The sequence below is a fragment of the Mus musculus genome, chromosome 10 (genome assembly GCF_000001635.26).
Source record: "Mus musculus strain C57BL/6J chromosome 10, GRCm38.p6 C57BL/6J".
In the NCBI taxonomy this organism is placed as follows: domain Eukaryota; kingdom Metazoa; phylum Chordata; class Mammalia; order Rodentia; family Muridae; genus Mus; species Mus musculus.
In genome coordinates, this window is record NC_000076.6 from 15,723,362 (window position 1) to 15,740,874 (window position 17,513).

The 17,513-nt window shown below is 36.6% G+C and overlaps 2 long non-coding RNA genes across 4 annotated transcripts in view; both read right to left on the bottom strand.

Moving 5' to 3' along the window:
- Gm40604 overlaps window positions 1-17,513 on the bottom strand; it is a 62,063-nt gene that overhangs the window by 25,351 nt on the left and 19,199 nt on the right. The gene's annotated exons all lie outside the window — the stretch shown is intronic.
- Gm32283 lies at window positions 11,554-15,826 on the bottom strand. Its single transcript, XR_380123.1, has 2 exons — window positions 15,365-15,826; window positions 11,554-12,002 (listed from the first exon to the last, which is right to left on the bottom strand). It is a non-coding gene; the product is annotated as a predicted gene, 32283 (long non-coding RNA).

Sequence of the window (17,513 nt, forward strand, 5' to 3'; positions counted from 1 at the left end):
GAATTCTCAATTGAGGAATATCGAATGGCTGAGAAGTACCTGAAAAAATGTGCAACATCCTTAATCATCAGGGAAATGCAACTCAAAATAACCCTGAGATTCCACCTCACATCAGTCAGAATGGCTAAGATCAAAAATTCAGGTGACAGCAGATGCTGGCGAGGATGTGGAGAAAGAGGAACACTCCTCCATTGTTGGTGGGATTGCAGGCTTGTACAACCACTCTGGAAATCAGTCTGGTGGTTCCTCAGAAAACTGGACATAGTACTACTGGAGGATCCAGCAATACCTCTCCTGGGCATATATCCAGAAGATTTTCCAACTGGTAATTAGAACACATGCTCCACTATGTTCATAGCAGCCTTATTTATAATAGCCAGAAACTGGAAAGAACCCAGATGTCCTTCAAAAGAGGAGCAGATACAGAAAATGTACATTTCACAATGGAATACTAGTCAGCTATTAAAAACAATGAATTTATGAAATTCCTAGGTAAATGGATGGATTTGGAGGGTATCATCCTGAGTGAGGTAACCCAATCACAAAAAAACTCTCCTGATATGCACTCACACTTAAGTGGATATTAGCCCAGAAACTTAGAATATCCAAGATACAATTTGCAAAACACATGAAACTCAAGAAGAACAAAGACCAAAATGTGGTCCCTTCACCCCTTCTTAGAATTGGGAAAAAACACCCATGGAAGGATTTACAGAGACAAATTTTGGAGCTGATACAAAAGGATGGACCATCCAGAGACTACTCCACCTCGGGGTCCATCCCATAATCAGCCACCAAACCCAGACACTATTGCATATGCCAGCAAGATTTTGATGAAAAGTCCCTGATATATCTGTCTCTTGTGAGGCTATGCAAGTGCCTGGCAAACACAGAAGTGGATGCTCACAGTCAGCTATTGGATCGAACATGGGGCCTTCAATGGAGAAGCTAGAGAAAGTACCCAAGGAGCTCAAGGGGTCTACAACCCTATAGGTAGAACAACAATATGAACTAACCAGTACCCCCAGAGCTCGGTGCACATGTAGCAGAAGATGGCCTAGTTGGCCATCATTGGGAAGAGAGACCTCTTGGTCTTGCAAACTTTATATGCCCCAGTACAGGGAAACACCAAGGCCAAGAAGTGGGAGTGGTTGTGTAGGGGAGCAGGTGGGAGAGGGAATAGTGGACTTTTAGGATAGCATTTGAAATGTAAATGAAGTAAATACCTAATTAAAAATGGAAAAAAAAGTTGGTATGTCAAGCTCTAGTGACTTTGCAACCTGTTTGATTTCATATGAATTTGTAGTTAGGTTTTACTATTAATCCTAAACTACTCAGTGAAACTCTGGCAAGAGCTATGTTGATAGTGTTGGCTACCAGTTTTTGATAATGTAAGCATCCTTATATTTCAAATGATTTTTTTTCATGAGTTACATTTGAGATTAGTCACGTTAATTTGTAAACTGGTGAATTTTGTTTTGATTTGTATCTTTCGTTTTTTAATTTTATTTTATTTGTAATTTATTTTATTTGTAATTTATATTTTATACTCTATATTCCATTCCCTACCCCTACCCATCCACTATACAACTGCTCCACATCCTACATCTCCTCCCCAACCCACCCAATCTAAACACTGATGTCCCCACCTCTTACCCCACCTGACCTCTAAACTCCCTAGGACCTCCAGTCTCTTGAAGGTTAAGTGCTTCTCTGAATGAACACAAATCTGGATGTCCTCTACTATATGTGTTGGGGGCCTGATTTCATTCAGTGTATGATGCCTGTTTGGTGGTCCAGTGTTTGAGAGATTTCAGGGGTCCAGATTAATTGAGATCCTCCTATAGGATCACCCTTCTCCTCAGCTTCTTTCAGCCTTCCTTAATTCAACCACAGGGGTCAGCTGCTTCTGTCCATTGGTTGGGTGCAAATAACTGCAACTGACTCTTTCAGCTGCTTAATTGGCCTTTTGGAGGGCAGTCGTGATAGATCCCATTTTGTGAGCATTCCATGTCAGGTCTTGGGACCTCCCCTTGAGCTGGATCCCACTTTGGGCCTGTCACTGGACCTTCTTTTTCTCTGGATTCTCTCCATTTCCATCCCCGTAATTCCTGATATGCATCTTTTTACAATTATGATTTTATTTATAAATTTAGAATATATTTTTATAATAACACTTTTTATTTTCTTTGCAAATATCATACACTGGTAAAGAAATAATTTTATTTTTCCTTTCCAATTTCATAGTATTGTTTTCAGTTGGGCAGTGATGGCATACACATTTAACCGAAGCACGTGGGAGGCAAGGCAAGCAGATCTCTGAGTTGCACACCACACTGGTCTACAGACTGAGTTCAGAGACAGCTAGGGCTATACATGGAAACACTCTCTGGAAAAACAAAACAAATATAAGTAAATAAATAAATAATATATTTTTTCTTTCCTATATTTCTTCTGATATTATTGTACTTCAAAGTGTTGAACAAAACCATTTTTCACTTTGCCTTCATTATTTTACAGGAAAACCTTTAGATTTTTTTGTAAATTATATCTATCTCTCTGTATTTCTATATCTATCTATCTGTCTATGTATCTATCTATTGAAAGAAAGAAAGAAAGAAAGAAAGAAAGAAAGAAAGAAAGAAGAAAGAAAGAAAGAAAGAAAGAAAGAAAGAAAGAAAGAAAGAAAGAAAGAAAGAAAGAAAGAAAGAAAGAAAGAAGGGAAAGACAGAGGGAGGGAGGGAGGGAGGGAGAGAGGGAGAGAGGGAGGGAGGGAGGGAGGGAGAGAGGGAGGGAGGGAGGGAGGGAGGGAGGGAGGGAGGGAGGGAGGGAGGGAGGGAAGAGAAACAGACAGACAGAGTTCTGATTCAGTTGATATGCTTTTCTTGTATTCTTATTCTTCTGGTAAATTTTACCATGTAAATGTGCTGAGTTTTGTCATAAACTTTTCTGCACCAAGAGTACTTAATGTTTGATATTTTCCCTTTAGTTTTGTTAATATGTCATTAACACTAGTTGTTACTTTTTTTATGTTGACAAACTCATACATTCTAGGAACAAATCCTATTTGACCATGAGATATTAGCCCTCAATATTCTAATGAAATAAATCGTTAGTGCTTTTTGGAGGATGTTTTGTATTGATTTTCACCAAAGTTTTATTATAAGTAGTGTTTTGGTTTTGTTATAGTGTCAATGTTAGGGTAAATACATACACAGACTTCAGTCATTTCAATTTCTTTTTTCTTTTTTTTTTTATAGCATATTTTTTTATATACATGTCAAATGTCTTCAAATGTCTTGCTTTCTCGGTATACCCTTTGGAAAACCTCCGATCTTAGCTCCCCTCAACCTGCCTCTAGCCACCCATCCACTTCTGTCTTCATGCCCTGGCACTCCACTACTCTGGGCCATCGAATACTCTCAAGCTCAGGGGCCTCTCCTCCCACAGATATCCAACAAGGCCATCCTCTGCCACATATGCAGCCGGAGTGATGGGTCACTCCAAGTGTACACTTTGGTTAGTGGTCCCATGGAGCTCTGGGGGGAGAGGGTTTGGCCAGTTGACACTGCTTGCTCTCTCCAGCAAAACCAGCTCAGTTCCTTCAGTCCCTGCTCTAACTTCTCCATCTGGGACCCTGTACTCAATCCAAAGGTTGGCTGCGAGCATCTGTCTCTGTATTTGTCAGACTCTGGCAGAGCCTCTCAAGAGACAGCTATATCAGGCTCCAGTCACCAAGCACTTGCCTGCACCCACAATAGTATCTGGGTTTGGTGACTGTATATGAGATCCTTCCCTTCAGTCTCTGCTCCATAATTTGTCTCCATATTTCTTCCTGTGAGTATTTTCCCCCTTCTAATAAGCACTGCAGCATCCATACTTTGGTCTTCCTTCTTCTTGGGCTTCATTTGGTCTTTGAATTGAATCTTTGTTATTCCAAACATTTGGGCTAATATCCACTTATGAGTGAGTGCTTACCATGTATTCTTTTGTGACTGAGTTACCTCACTCAGGATGATATTTTCAAGTTTCATCCATTTGCTTGCAAATTTCATGAAGTCATTGTTTTTAGTAGTTGAGTAAAATTCCATTGTGTTAAATGTACCACGTTGTTGTGTTCGGCCAGCGGATCACATGTCTGGGTTCTAGCCTGGAAAGGCATTTTGGAAACCTGGAAGAGAAGAGGGGCTAGGCAGTGCGAGATAAAGACGGAGCTAAGATAGTCATCCTGATCAAAGCTCAATTTTTTATTTTCGACACTCAGTTATGAGGGAGGGGGAGGCGCCCGATTCCCGCCAAATAATCTTGGAGTAAGGTTGCAGGTGAACACATGATCGCTTCGGAACAGCAAAGCGGCAAGCTCCAGCAGTGGGCGTGGCAGAACGATTGAGTGGCAAGCTCCACCCCTGAGCTAGCAGGTTTCAGGCTGGGGGAGGGGAGACTACACCACATTTTCTGTATCCATTCCTCTGTTGAAGGAAATCTGTTTTTCTTTTTCCAGCTTCTTGATATTTATAAATATATCTGCTATGAACATAGTGAAGCATGTGTCCTTATTATATATTGGTAAATTTTCTGCTTATATGACCAGGAGTGATATAGCTGGGTCCTCAGGTAGTACTATGTCCAGTTTTTTGAGGAACCACCAGACTGATTTCCAGAGTGATTGTACCAACCTAAAATCCCACCAGCAATAGAGGAATGTTCCTTTTTCTTCACATCCTTGAGAAAATCTGCTACTCTCATCTGAGTTTTTGATCTTAGTCATTCTGACTGGTATGAGGTGGAATCTCGGGGTTGTTTTGGTTTGCTTTTCCCTGATGATTAAGGATTTTGGACTTTTCTTTAGGTGGGTCTCAGCCATTCAATTTTCCTCAGTTTAGAATTCTCTGTTTAGCTATCTTTCCCATTTGTAAATAGGGTTATTTAGTTCTCTGGAGCCTAACTTATTGAGTTCTTAGAATACACTGGATATTAGCCCCATATCGGATATAGGGTTGGTAAAGATCTTTTCCAAATCTGTTGGTTGCCTTTTGTCCTATTGATAGTGTTCTTTGCCTTAGAGAAGCTTTTCAATTGTACCAGGTCCTATTTGTCATTTCTTGTTCTTAGAGCATAAGCCATTGGTGTTCTGTTCAGGAACTTTCCGCCTGTGCCGATGTGTTTGATGCTTTTCCCTACTTCCTCTTCTATTAGATTCAATGTATCTGGTTTTATGTGAAGTTCCTGGATCCATTTGGTCTTGAGCTTTGTACAGAGAGATAAGAATGGGTCAATTTGCAATCTTCTACATGATAACTTTCAGTTGAACCAGCACCATTTGTTGAAGATGTTGTCATTTTTCCACTGGGTGGTTTTAGCTCTTTTGACAAAGATCAAGTGATTATAGGTATGTGGCTTCATTTCTGTGTCTTCTATTCCATTGATCTACCTGCCTGTCATGGTACCAGTATCATGCAGGATTTTTTGTTTGTTTGCTTGTTTATTTGTTTTGTTTTGTTTTGTTTTTTAATCACAATCGCTCTATCGTACAGCTTGAGGCCAGGGATGGTAATTCCCCCAGAAGTTATTTTATGTTTGAGAATACTTTTCATATCCTAGGTGTTTTGTTATTACAAATGAATTCCAGAATTGCTCTTTCTATCTCTGAAAAATTCAGTTGGAAATTAGATAGGGAGGGCATTCAATCTGTAGATTGCTTTCAGCAAGATGAACATTTTTGCTATACTAATCCTGTCAATCCATGAGCATGGGAGGTCTTTCCATCTTCTGAGGTCTTCTTCAATTTCTTTTTTAGACACTTGTAGTTCCTGTCATACAGTTATTTCACTTGTGTGGTCAGAGTAAAACCAAGGTATTTTATACTATTTGAGAATATTGTAAAGAGGGTCCTTTCCCCAATTTCTTTCTCAGTCTGTTTATCCTTTGAGTATAGGAAGGCTACTGATTTGTTTGAATTTATTTTATATCTGACCACATAGCTGAAGTTGTTGATCAGATTTAGGAGTTCTCTAGCAGAGTTTTTTTTTTTTTTTTTATGGTCACTTAAGTATATTACCATATCATCTGCAAATAGTGATATTTTGACTTCTTCCTTTCCAATTTATATTCCTTTGACCTCTTTTTGTTTTCTAATTGTTCTGGCTAGAACTTCAACTACTTTATTGAATAGTTAGGGAGAGAGAGGGCAGCCTTTTCTAGTCCCTGATTTTAGTGGGTTTGCTTCAAGTTTCTCTCCATTTAGTTTGGCGTTGTCTAGTGGTTTACTGTATGTTGCATTTAATATGCTTAGTTATGGGACTTGAATTCCTGATCTTTCCAAGACATGAAGTCGTGTTGAATTTTTTCAAATGCTTTCTCAGCATCTAATGATATAATCATATGGTCTTTTTCTTTGACTTTGTTTATATAGTGGATTACTTTGATGGATTTCCATATATTGAACCATCCCTGAATCCCTGGGGTGAAGCTTACTTGATCATGATGAATGATCATTTTGATGTATTCTTGGATTTGGTTTGCGAGAATTTTATGGAATATTTTTTGCGTCAACATTTGTGAGGTAAATTGGTCTGAAGTTCTTGTTCTTTGTTGGGTTTTTGTGTACTTTGGAATTAGCATAACTCTGGCATCATAGAACAAATTGGGTAGTGTTTCTTCTGTTCCTATTTTGTGGACTAGTTTGAAGAGTATTGGTAGTATAGGTCTTCTTTAAAAGTCTGATATAATTCTGTACTAAATCTATCTGTTCCTGGGCTTTATTTGTTTGGGGGACTTTTAATGACCTTTTCTATTTCTTTAGGGGTTAAGGAACTGTTTAGATGGTTTATCTGATCCTGATTTAACTTTGGTATTTGGTATCTGTCTGGAAAATTGTCCATTTCATCCAAATTTTCCAGTTTTGTTGAGTATAGGCTTTTGCAGTAAGATCTAATTTTTTATTTTTTTAATTTCCCATTTCTGTTGTCCTATCTCCCTTTTCATTTATTTTCTTTTCTTTTTATTTATTTATTTTTAATTAGAATACTGTATCTCTGCTTTCTGGTTAATCTGGCTAAGGGTTTATCTATCTTATTGATCTCAAAGAACCAGCTCAAGGTTCTGTTGTTTGTATTGTTCTTTCTGTTTCTAATTGGTTGATTTCAGGCCTGAGTTTGATTACTTCCTGGTGTCTACTCCTCTTTGGTGTTTTTACTTCTTTTTGTTCTAGAGCTTTCAGGTGTGCAATTAAGTTGCTAGTGTATGCTCTTTCCAGTTTCTTTTTGAAGACATTCAGGGCTATGTGTTTTCCTCTTAGCACTGCTTTGTGTGTGTGTGTGTGTGTGTGTGTGTGTGTGTGTGTGTGTGTGTGTGTCCCATAAGTTTAGGTATGTTATGTCTTCGTTTTCATTAAATTCTAAAAAGACTTTAATTTCTTTCTTTATTTCTTCCTTGATCATCTCTTTAGATTAGGGCAGTTTTCTTCTATCATTTTGGTGAGATATTTACTGGCCCTTTAACTTGGGAATCTTTTCTCTCTTCTGTACCAATTAATCTTAGGTTTGGTCAACTCATTTTGTCCTGGATTTCCTGGATGTTTTAGTTTAGTAGCTTTTTGCTTTTTTAAATTTTTGTTAACTGTTGTGTCAATGTTTTCTATGGTGTCTTCTGCACGTGATATTCTCTCTTCTATCTCCTATATTCTGTTGTTAATGCTTGCATCTATGGTTCCCGATTTCTTTCCTAGGTTTTCTGTCTCCAGAGTTGTCTCCCTTTATGTTTTCTTTATTGTTTCTATTTCCATTTTTAGATGCAGAATGGTCTTGTACATCCTTAACCTTTTTGGTTGTGTTTTCCTGTAATTCTTTAAGAAACTTTTGTGTTTCATCATTAAGTGGTCAAGTTGTTTACCTCTGTTCTCCTGTATTTCTTTATGCCCATCTTAATGTCCTCTATCATCATCAGGAGATGTGATTTTAAACTGGAGTCTTGCTTTTTTTTTTTTTTTGGTGTTTTTGGGGTATCTAGGGCTCTCTGTGTTGGGAGAACTGGGTTCTGATGATGCCAAGTTGTCTTGGTTTCTATTGTTTCACTTGCTCTTGCCTCTTGCCATCTGGTTATCTCTGGTGTTATCTGGTCTTGCTGTCTCTGACTGCGGCTTATTTGTCCTGCAAACTGCTGTGTCAGTCCTCCTGAGAGTGTTCTCTTAGATAAATTTGGGTAAGGAGCACTGTGGCACAGGATCAGTTTTGGGGCAGACCCATTTCAATTTCTTAATTGAAATTTTATTTCTTTTGTAACTAGTCTTTACCTAGTTTGTATCTATATTGGTAAATTGTAATTAGCATTCCAGAGTCAAAACACTAAGTTGACTTTTACTCAACATGATTTCACTAACATATAAAATCATTACTTTTAGCCTTCAGTCATTTGGTTGTTGAAGTTCTCAAATCCTTTCACAGCTTGAGTGTCCAAAATAATAATTATTATTCATAAGTAATATTCATTGAACATATAGAGAAATTGAAATGTCGTTGGAAAAAAGACATTAGTAATAACTATCAACTTTAAGGCTAGTAATAGCTTTAAAAAAAAAAAAGAACATATCTACTATAGAAAAAACACAACTGGCCAAAGTTTGGAGAAAAAGATACTTGGGTGCCAAGTCCCATTCATACATATACAAAACAATTCTTCTACTTAAGGGTCAAGAAATATCATTGTGCTTAGAAGAGAGAATGTATGAGCCAGAGGTAACAGCTGCTATGAGGCTGAATTGCTGAGAAATGTCAGAAGCTAGGCCCATGAAGTCTCAAGTCTGAAGAAGAACTGACCTAGGTGAATGCCAGCAGACAATGCCTAAGGACAGTTCGGATGCTACCATGGAGCAGGGAAATCTCAAGGGTCTTAACCCTAGACAAAGGACTGCAGGTTACTGAGGACTTCTGAAGTACTAAGAGCTAAAATTCCTCTGGGATAAGACTTGTAATTTGTTGTCCAGTACCAAATGGTCAACTCTGAAATAAAATATACACAAACAACAAGAAATGGATTCAGTGGAATGTATCTATGTTGTGCTCTGTGCTGTGTGTGTGTGTGTGTGTGTGTGTGTGTGTGTGTGTGTGTGTGTGTGTGTGTGTAAAAGAAAATTGTCACCAGAGGATTCTATTGAGGAATGGAAAGGTGGAAAGTGATTTGATTATATTTTAATTAAAAAAAAAAAAACGAGTGAATTCTTTAATAATGAAAAACAAACTAACAAACCAAACAAAAACAAAATACTTCTGGATCTTTGTTCCAATGCCAGTAGCTTCTTTGAACAACCAGGCACCTATGTGTATTGAGGTTTGCATTCATAGATCTTTACATTTCTGGCCCTTATCATTTCATTTCACCCCTTAAAATGTTTACAAACAGAACTGATGTTAACAGTTTCCCCAGCTCTTTTCCTCACTAGAAAGTGTTGTTTGCCTCCTGACATTTGAAAGGACAGTTCAGATGGCTATTTAAGAACCTAACACCCAGGACCCTCTAATTCTCAGAGTCTTCAATCCAATATTTTCCAGTCTTATTTTCAAAATTTTTTTTTAGGCATCAGCAGGGATTCTCATGGTGGATAATTAAAATTTAATAAGTCATGTTTCTCTAGATGCTTTCAAGATTTTCTGTTAGGCTTCAAAATTGGATGAATATTTTACATCTGGAGTCTCTTTTGGTTCATCTTCCTTTCACTGTATTAAGCATCTTAAATGTTTACATGAATATTTTTCAGTGCCTTAAATTTTCATTCATTATTTCATGTTTTAATCGGTATAGTATTTCTCTGTTTCAAAGAACTCTTTTTGGAGAATCCCATAATGCAAATGTTGGTCTTTTTGATGAAATTTCAGTGAGTTTCTTGGACCCTTCAGTTTTTTTTAATTGTTTTTCTTTTCCCAAGTGTCATGTTTTCATTTGACCCTTTTCTACTTTTGCTGTTTCTTTCTTTCCTTTTCTGAATATTTAAATCTCTGAGGATCTCTCTAATGAATATTGGTTGTAGTTACTGCATTCCCAGCTGCCAAATTCACTTTATTTTCTGTCCATAGTTTCCATGTGTATTAACATTGTATTTTTCTGCTGTTGTTTTATGTATGGACTTTGTATTACCTTTGTGTTTTAGGTGCTTTTTCATCTTGCTCATTTCCCTGTTCATGTGTAGTCACTTTGCTGATATTCTATGTATATTTAATAAGGCTTTTTTTTAACTAGTGTTGATATTTATTTGCTTTTACATTCCAAGTGATTTGAAGGTACAAAAGTCACTATTTAATCTATGCTGGATTTAAATTTAGAGGAGTTTTCTTACCTTGGCTACCTGACGCTAGATTTACAGGTTTGAGAGTTCACATCCGGCTGAAAATAATATTTTTGTCATCAAGGAGGACAAATTTTAGCTGAAGGAATTCCATACACAATTATATAGCTCTCGAATCCTCTCCAAATACATATATTTTACATTTTACTGCTTTTGATCTAATCCAGTCACTACGTGTTTCACTCTTACTGTATCTTTCCAACTTCATATCCATATTAAGTTTCCGGTGTCTGATGAAACCTCAGCTAACATGTATTTCTATGATTTTATTCCCATTGATCTTTTTTTTTTTTGTCACCTAAATCATTTAGGGAAACAGTCTAAAAAGAATTCTCCTCCCTAGCAGGCTCTGGACATGCACCTTTTTAATCCCAGGACTGTCATGATCTCCCCTTACATAACTTTGGAATTCCACTTTTGTGCAATCTAAAGAAGCAATCAGCAGGCAAAGCAGAGACCCTCAACACTTGCAAGACAATTTCCTTTTGTCTACAGTGTTCACAGTAAACTATGTGCAGGTTACTCTAGAAATATGTAAATGAAGCCACAGTGTTGGATTGCTTCTGAGTTCAGAATTTCCATTTACTATTTAAGCCATCTCTTGGAAGTTGTAAGTAAATATTTAATAGATTGTAATGATATTACAATAATTATATCAGTTTGATTTCAACAATACTTAAGTGTGTGTGTGGGGGGGGTATGTATGTGTGTGTGTTGGCAGATAAATCTAGATCTAGACACACTATACTGCCTTCTCAGAATCTTCCCAGTAAGTATGTTTCAAACCAAATCTTAAAGCAAACATACACCGTCTTCAAATTTCCCTTTGCAGAAATGAGGATGGTAAGCAAAGTTCAGAATAGCCTTGTAGCCAAATTACATTAATTTTATTTAAAGATTCTACAGTAACTAGCATCTTATCATGTATGTGGTAATAGTTTTAGATTAAAATATATTTCAATGATTAAAAACATACTTTCCAATTTTATTATTGTAGACAGCTCATAATTCTTTTCTTTTTCATGGTTTGAAGGTGTTTATTGTAGAAAGACAAGAGGGAGAAGAGAAGAGAAGTAGAGGGCAGCCACTTGCCAGGTGGAGAGAGGGGAGAAGGGGAAGGGGAGAGGAGAGGAAGAGGTGAGGGACAAGCAGAGAACAAGACCTTAAGAGCAACTCATAATTCTTAACAGTAATAAAATCACTTAGAGAGGTTAGCATTTTATTCGTATTCTTTATTTTTTCCATCCATCGTTTGTTTGATTTAAATGACTAGTTTCTTATACCCAAGAATCCCTTTATAAAAGCAAGTATTTTTGTTAACCCCAAAGCTTGTCGGTTCTAGCAGTACACATAATGATTTTAGGTAAATTTTAAATGAAAGTCATCGTGTGTACAGGCATTTGTTCTGGGTGATTTAATCCTTTGTTATGACATGTTTTGCTTTAAACTGAAAGTTAAAAAATTCCTGTCTCCCACTAGGAATATAGCTAGTGAAAGGGATATAATAGCAGATACAATCAAAACTCATGTCATTATTCCTTCTTCACACGCAGAGACTGAGTTTATTCCCAGAGAGGGTTGAATTGGCCAGTCAAAATACCATGTATGAAACACAGATGGACCCAGGGTAAAAACTTCTGGAAACCACTTCAGTGATCTCTTCTTCCTGTTCAGACAATGACAGAAACTCACTCTCTAAATAAACATGAAGGACAGAGATCCATAATGGGAACTGATGCAGAGCAAAATATTTAAAGAAAGAAAGAAATGACAACCCAAAAGTGAGATTAGGATGTAAATAACTATAACTTACTACTTGGAATGAAAAGAAAATGCCACTGTGCTAACTTTATCAATTAAAAGAAAGTATTTTGGAGACTTTGAACACATTTTAAGTCATAAATATTTTCTGAAACTCGGTCAAGTGGTAGATAGTATGATTTTGCTTGCATTGTTTCAATGAGAAATTTTATTTTCTATGGAAAGTTAGAAAACCACATGGTTAATGAATATGAGGAAGCCATATATTATAAAAAATAGTGAAATCTGCAAAGTTTCAAAAACTGTGCTACATTGCCATATAATTAACACAATGCATCAAGTTAATAATTTAGCAACTTTATACTATATGTTTTATTTTTCAATAATTTCCAACATTTGGAGATTATTTTCTTTATGTGTTGGCTATTATATTACTTCAGATGTAATTAGAGTTTTCTTTTATCATCCAAATTATTTTCATTTTAGCTACAAATTGTATGGCAACTTAAAATTTTATTGGAGCAAACAAAATGCATTCTGAGGCTTTGCTAAGGTAAATTAAAGGTTGATGTCAAAAATGTACTCATATCCATCCTGTAATATGAGTTCTCTGAGAACAGTTCACTTACACTGTGAAGTAGTGTCTGTCATATATCTTATGATAAGTGGTTGGATGATCTGATTTAAGTAGATTCATGGATTATTATAAAACCACATGAGGCAATTAATGGAATAATGCAATGTTTTGAGTTCAGAAAATGGTAACTGGTTGGAATTAATCAACAAAGATCAAAATCATAAATGAATAGGAGTCCTAAAAGGATTTTTAAAAACTTCAAAAGCACATCAAAGTGTTATATATAAAGGAAAACTATCCTAGAATATTAGTAAAATATGTCAAATTATTAACTGTCTACTCTTAAGCAGAAATATTTCAGAAACATGATAATAGTGATTATTTTATAATTTTCACTTATAATTTTCTTTTTTTTAATTAGGTATTTATTTCATTTACATTTCCAATGCTATCCCAAAAGTCCCCCACCCACTCCCCCATCCACCCACTCCCACTTCTTGGCCCTGGCGTTCCCCCATACTGAGGAATATAAAGTTTGCACGACCAATGGGCCTCTCTTTCCACTGATAGCCGACTAGGCCATCTTCTGATATAATTTTCATGTATTATCTTGTATTTATTAGAAACAAGAGCATCTTAGTCTCTTGCATTGAGCCTACCATCTCTGTTATGTTGTATAATGTAGAAGTTTAATGATTTATTAAAGGAATCTCAGTTTGTAGTAGATATTTTAAAACTGTTTCCACATCTGCTAAGAGGATAGAGAAAATTTAGCATCATAAAAAGAATATTTAACAACTAATAATAATTGTTTGCAAATACTTGGAACAGTGTAATATGTGAAGAGTGTTCAAGTTTTGTTAATCTCCAAAGTACAGAAATAGTACTAATCCAGTGACATTTTGACGAAACTACATTCAGCTCTGTGCAAGAAATTGTTTAATGTACTGAAGAGTGTAATAATGTAACACTTCAACAATTACAGAATGACAATGTTAGAGATATATATCTTTCAGAAATAGAAACAATTTCTCTTCTTCACAAGATAAATTTCACATTTATATAATTTAAAATGTTAGAATAGCAAGTTTCATGTCATTCATATTACATTGCAATGTAAGGTTGAATAAGTTAAGCATATACTGGTATGATTAAAATACAAATTAAAATCATAGACCATCCAAATATAAGTTCACAGTTAATGATCTTAGAGGAATAAATATGATTTTTACAGAATTGTCTATTCTCCAAATTTATAAGGTAATATAAGCTCTCCCTGCAACACAATAGCAATTTCTGCAGTGTTTCCTAAAACAAAATGAGAGCTATATGAATGGTGACTCTAAAAGGAGGAAGGATGAGTGTGTCAATCTTCTACTGGCTACTAGGTATGGCCCCTGGATAGTGTTTATAATGATTCCAAGATTTAAATATCTTCAGAGTGATCTTGAAGAGTCATTTTAGCTAACATCAGGTAATAAATGGAAACTGACTCCTCTAAATCTCAAGTAGGCTTTATTGGAAATTAGCAACCGCCAAAGCATGCATATATATATATATATATATATATATATTGCCATGTATTTGTACACATATGTACAAATACATATATTGCTATATACTGCTTTAGATAGTCTATCATTAATTTTGTTTGGTTTTATAAGATGAATATTTATAGATATAAATTAAACTGTGATTGTAGATACAAAACCTTTTTCATTAAAGCTATAGGAAGAATCTCGTGTGCATCTGAAAGGACTTGAGGGGATTACGTAAGTTTCAACTACTATATGGAAGAAAATGAAAAACATATCACACTCAACTTAATTGACGTTTGCCCAAAGCTCTACCATTGTTTACGCTAATGGGATCTAGAGAATGCATGCATTTTACTATGTCATTTGTTTACTCTATTGATGATATTGTACTATTAATGACTATTATTAATCAGACTTGTAAATATGTGAGTTCACTGTTAAGGTGCATATGCAGTAGTGTTGAAAAAACATCTTCCACAGTCACAGAAATAATTGTCAATCCCTGAGTCTGAAAGTTAACATGGAGACTCAGAAAAGTATACCTCATATGTTTTTCTACCAGGATCAAAAGGAAAAATGACTGGCAAGCATTTTAGGTTTGGAAGAAAGTACCCTACTTTTGATATTCCTCCATTGATTCATCTGCTGAATATCTTGTAAGTCTGAGTGCAACTTCTCAAAAATATAACTGCTAAATACCTAATTCACAGTTTCAACAGACTTTCCTTTTGAACATTCAATCAAGAAATAGTAAAATAGTAGACTAGTAATAGTAAAATAGTAAACTGTAATAGTAAAATGGTCTATGTTTGAGAATCGTATAAAACCTCTGTCAGTGAATAACAGAAATCTCTCAAGACAGGCTTCTATTGCTGTAAGGTAGTGATTATTTTAGTGTAGAATTATATCCCATAGGAAATAGACATCCTGCATACCACGGGCACACCGTGAGGACAATGGATCCCAGGCTAAACTGGCTCTGCTAGAAAACAGCAAGCACTCCTGGCACTTCAAGGGTCTATAAAGATGTAATAAACTTGTTTCATAGTAAGGAATGTTGCATTTAAAAATTTAAAGAAACTTTTGCATTATATTTTGAAGTTTTAAGTGCTATTTGAATTTTTTTTCTAAAATTAAGAAAAGTTTTCTTACACGAAGGATGTTATGTAATTGGATATCTCTACTTTGTGCATAGTCATTCCCACTCTCCACAGAGACACTGCTTCTGAACTTCTTATCTGGTAAAGCAGCACTGTCAGCCTGACTGTAATCGAATAGACAAAATGCATCAGTGATTTCAGCTGCAGCAGGACACTGGTATATGGCTTTTGCACCCTATATCAGGAATGTACAGATGTGCTTATTCAAAAAATATGAAATAATGTACGTCTAGGCATGGACAAGGACAGAATTAAACCCTGACATATTGTCAATGGAAACAGTAAGTGATGACTGCAGTGATTAGTCTGCCAGGTTTCTCTTCAGTCATTTTCTTCAGGTGACTTCTCTGAAGTTCACCAGTGAGGAATCTGCTTTGAGCTTCCTGTCACAGATCATTGGTAAGGTCAAAGCACTACTCTAGGAGTTAGAATGCCCGACAGCTTATACCTTCGCCCATTGTTCCTATGCCTGGGTCTCTCAATACCAAAGATTCCTGTTCACTGTCCTATTAATTCACTACAAATGGGTTCAAATTCCTAAGTCACTATTGACTCTGTCTATTGTAATGTAGATTTTAAAACGTGTTTTTGTTACTTTGTTGTTTGTTTTGTAATTGTTGTTGTTGTTGTTTTCAGGTGCTCACATAATCCTGGCTGCTGACAGGCTTATTATAGTCTAGGGGAGACCTTCTAATTCTGAGCCTCATTTTTCCATCTTCTGAGCACTAGGATAACAGGCTTGTGTCACCATGTGTTGTCTGCTGAGGATGGAAACGACAGCGTTTTGATATGCTGATTAAGCACTCCATCATTCTACCTTCCCCATCCTTTAACAGAATTTTTGAAAACAAAAATCAAAAAGAAAACCATAACTCAATATTGTAGGTACTCAAGGCTCTAGTTTCAACCTTAGACATCAGTATTAATGAGCAATTCTGCATTTAAAATTTTAAGGAAAGGGGGCAGTGGGGAGAGAGCGATTGAGGGAGGGAGAAAAAGGAAAGCAAATATCTGTCTTCCTCATCTTGGGCCTCACTGATATATATTAATCTAGTCCTCTTCTTTATCTGCACCCCCACCCCTCACTCTACTGAAAGTCTCCCCAACCTCCCAATCAATGCTTGGCTCCTACTTTCCCTGTGTGCAGAGAGGGCCCATAACCTCTCCTTAGCTAAAACTGATAGAAATTGTAAATAAAAAGAGAGAAATAAATAACATTTTAAAAAGCTTCCATAGGAGCTGGAGAAATGGTTAAGCAGTTAAGAGAACCAACAGCACTTCCAGAGGTCCTGAGTTCAATTTCCAGTAAACACATGATGGCTCACAACCATCTATAGTGGGATCTCTGATGCCCTCTCTTCTGGTGTGTCTGAAGAGCGCAATGGTGTACTTATATTCATCAAATAAATAAATCTTCTTTTTTAAAAGTTTTTCAGAAACAAAGTTAAGACTTTGAGCAATGTGCTTCTGGTTGGCCCCAGCACCGGGTTACCTTGGGCTCAGAGTCAGCAGATACCCCCAATGTCCACAGAGCACTCTCCATGGGATCTTAGGACCTCTGGTGAGTGGAACACAACTTCTGTTCCATTCCAATCGTGTGGGACCTGAGACAGCATTAATTGGGGAAGCAGAAAACCCGGAATGACCAGGGTCACAAGTCCCTTCCAGTCAGCCCCAGCACTCTCCACAGGATCTTAGGACCTCTGGTGAGTGGAACACAACTTCTGAAGGAGGCATGTTCGAACGACAGATATCTGGTCACCTTCCCTGCAAGAGGAGAACTTGCCTGCAGAGAGTGCTCTGACCACTGAAACTCAGGAGAGAGCTAGTCTCCCAGGTCTGCTGATAGAGACTAACAGATTCACAAGAGGAACAAGCTCTAACCAGAGACAACTATAACAACTGACTTCAGAGATTACCAGATGGTGAGAGGCAAACTTAAGAATCTTACTAAAAGAAGCCAAGACCACTCACCATCGTCAGAACACATCACTGCCACCCCACCAGTCATGGGCACCCCAACATACCCGAAAAGCTAGAACCGGATTTAAAAGCATATCTCATGATGATGGTCGAGGGCATCAAGAAGGACTTTAATAACTCACTTAAAGAAATACAGGAGAACACTGCTAAAGAGTTAC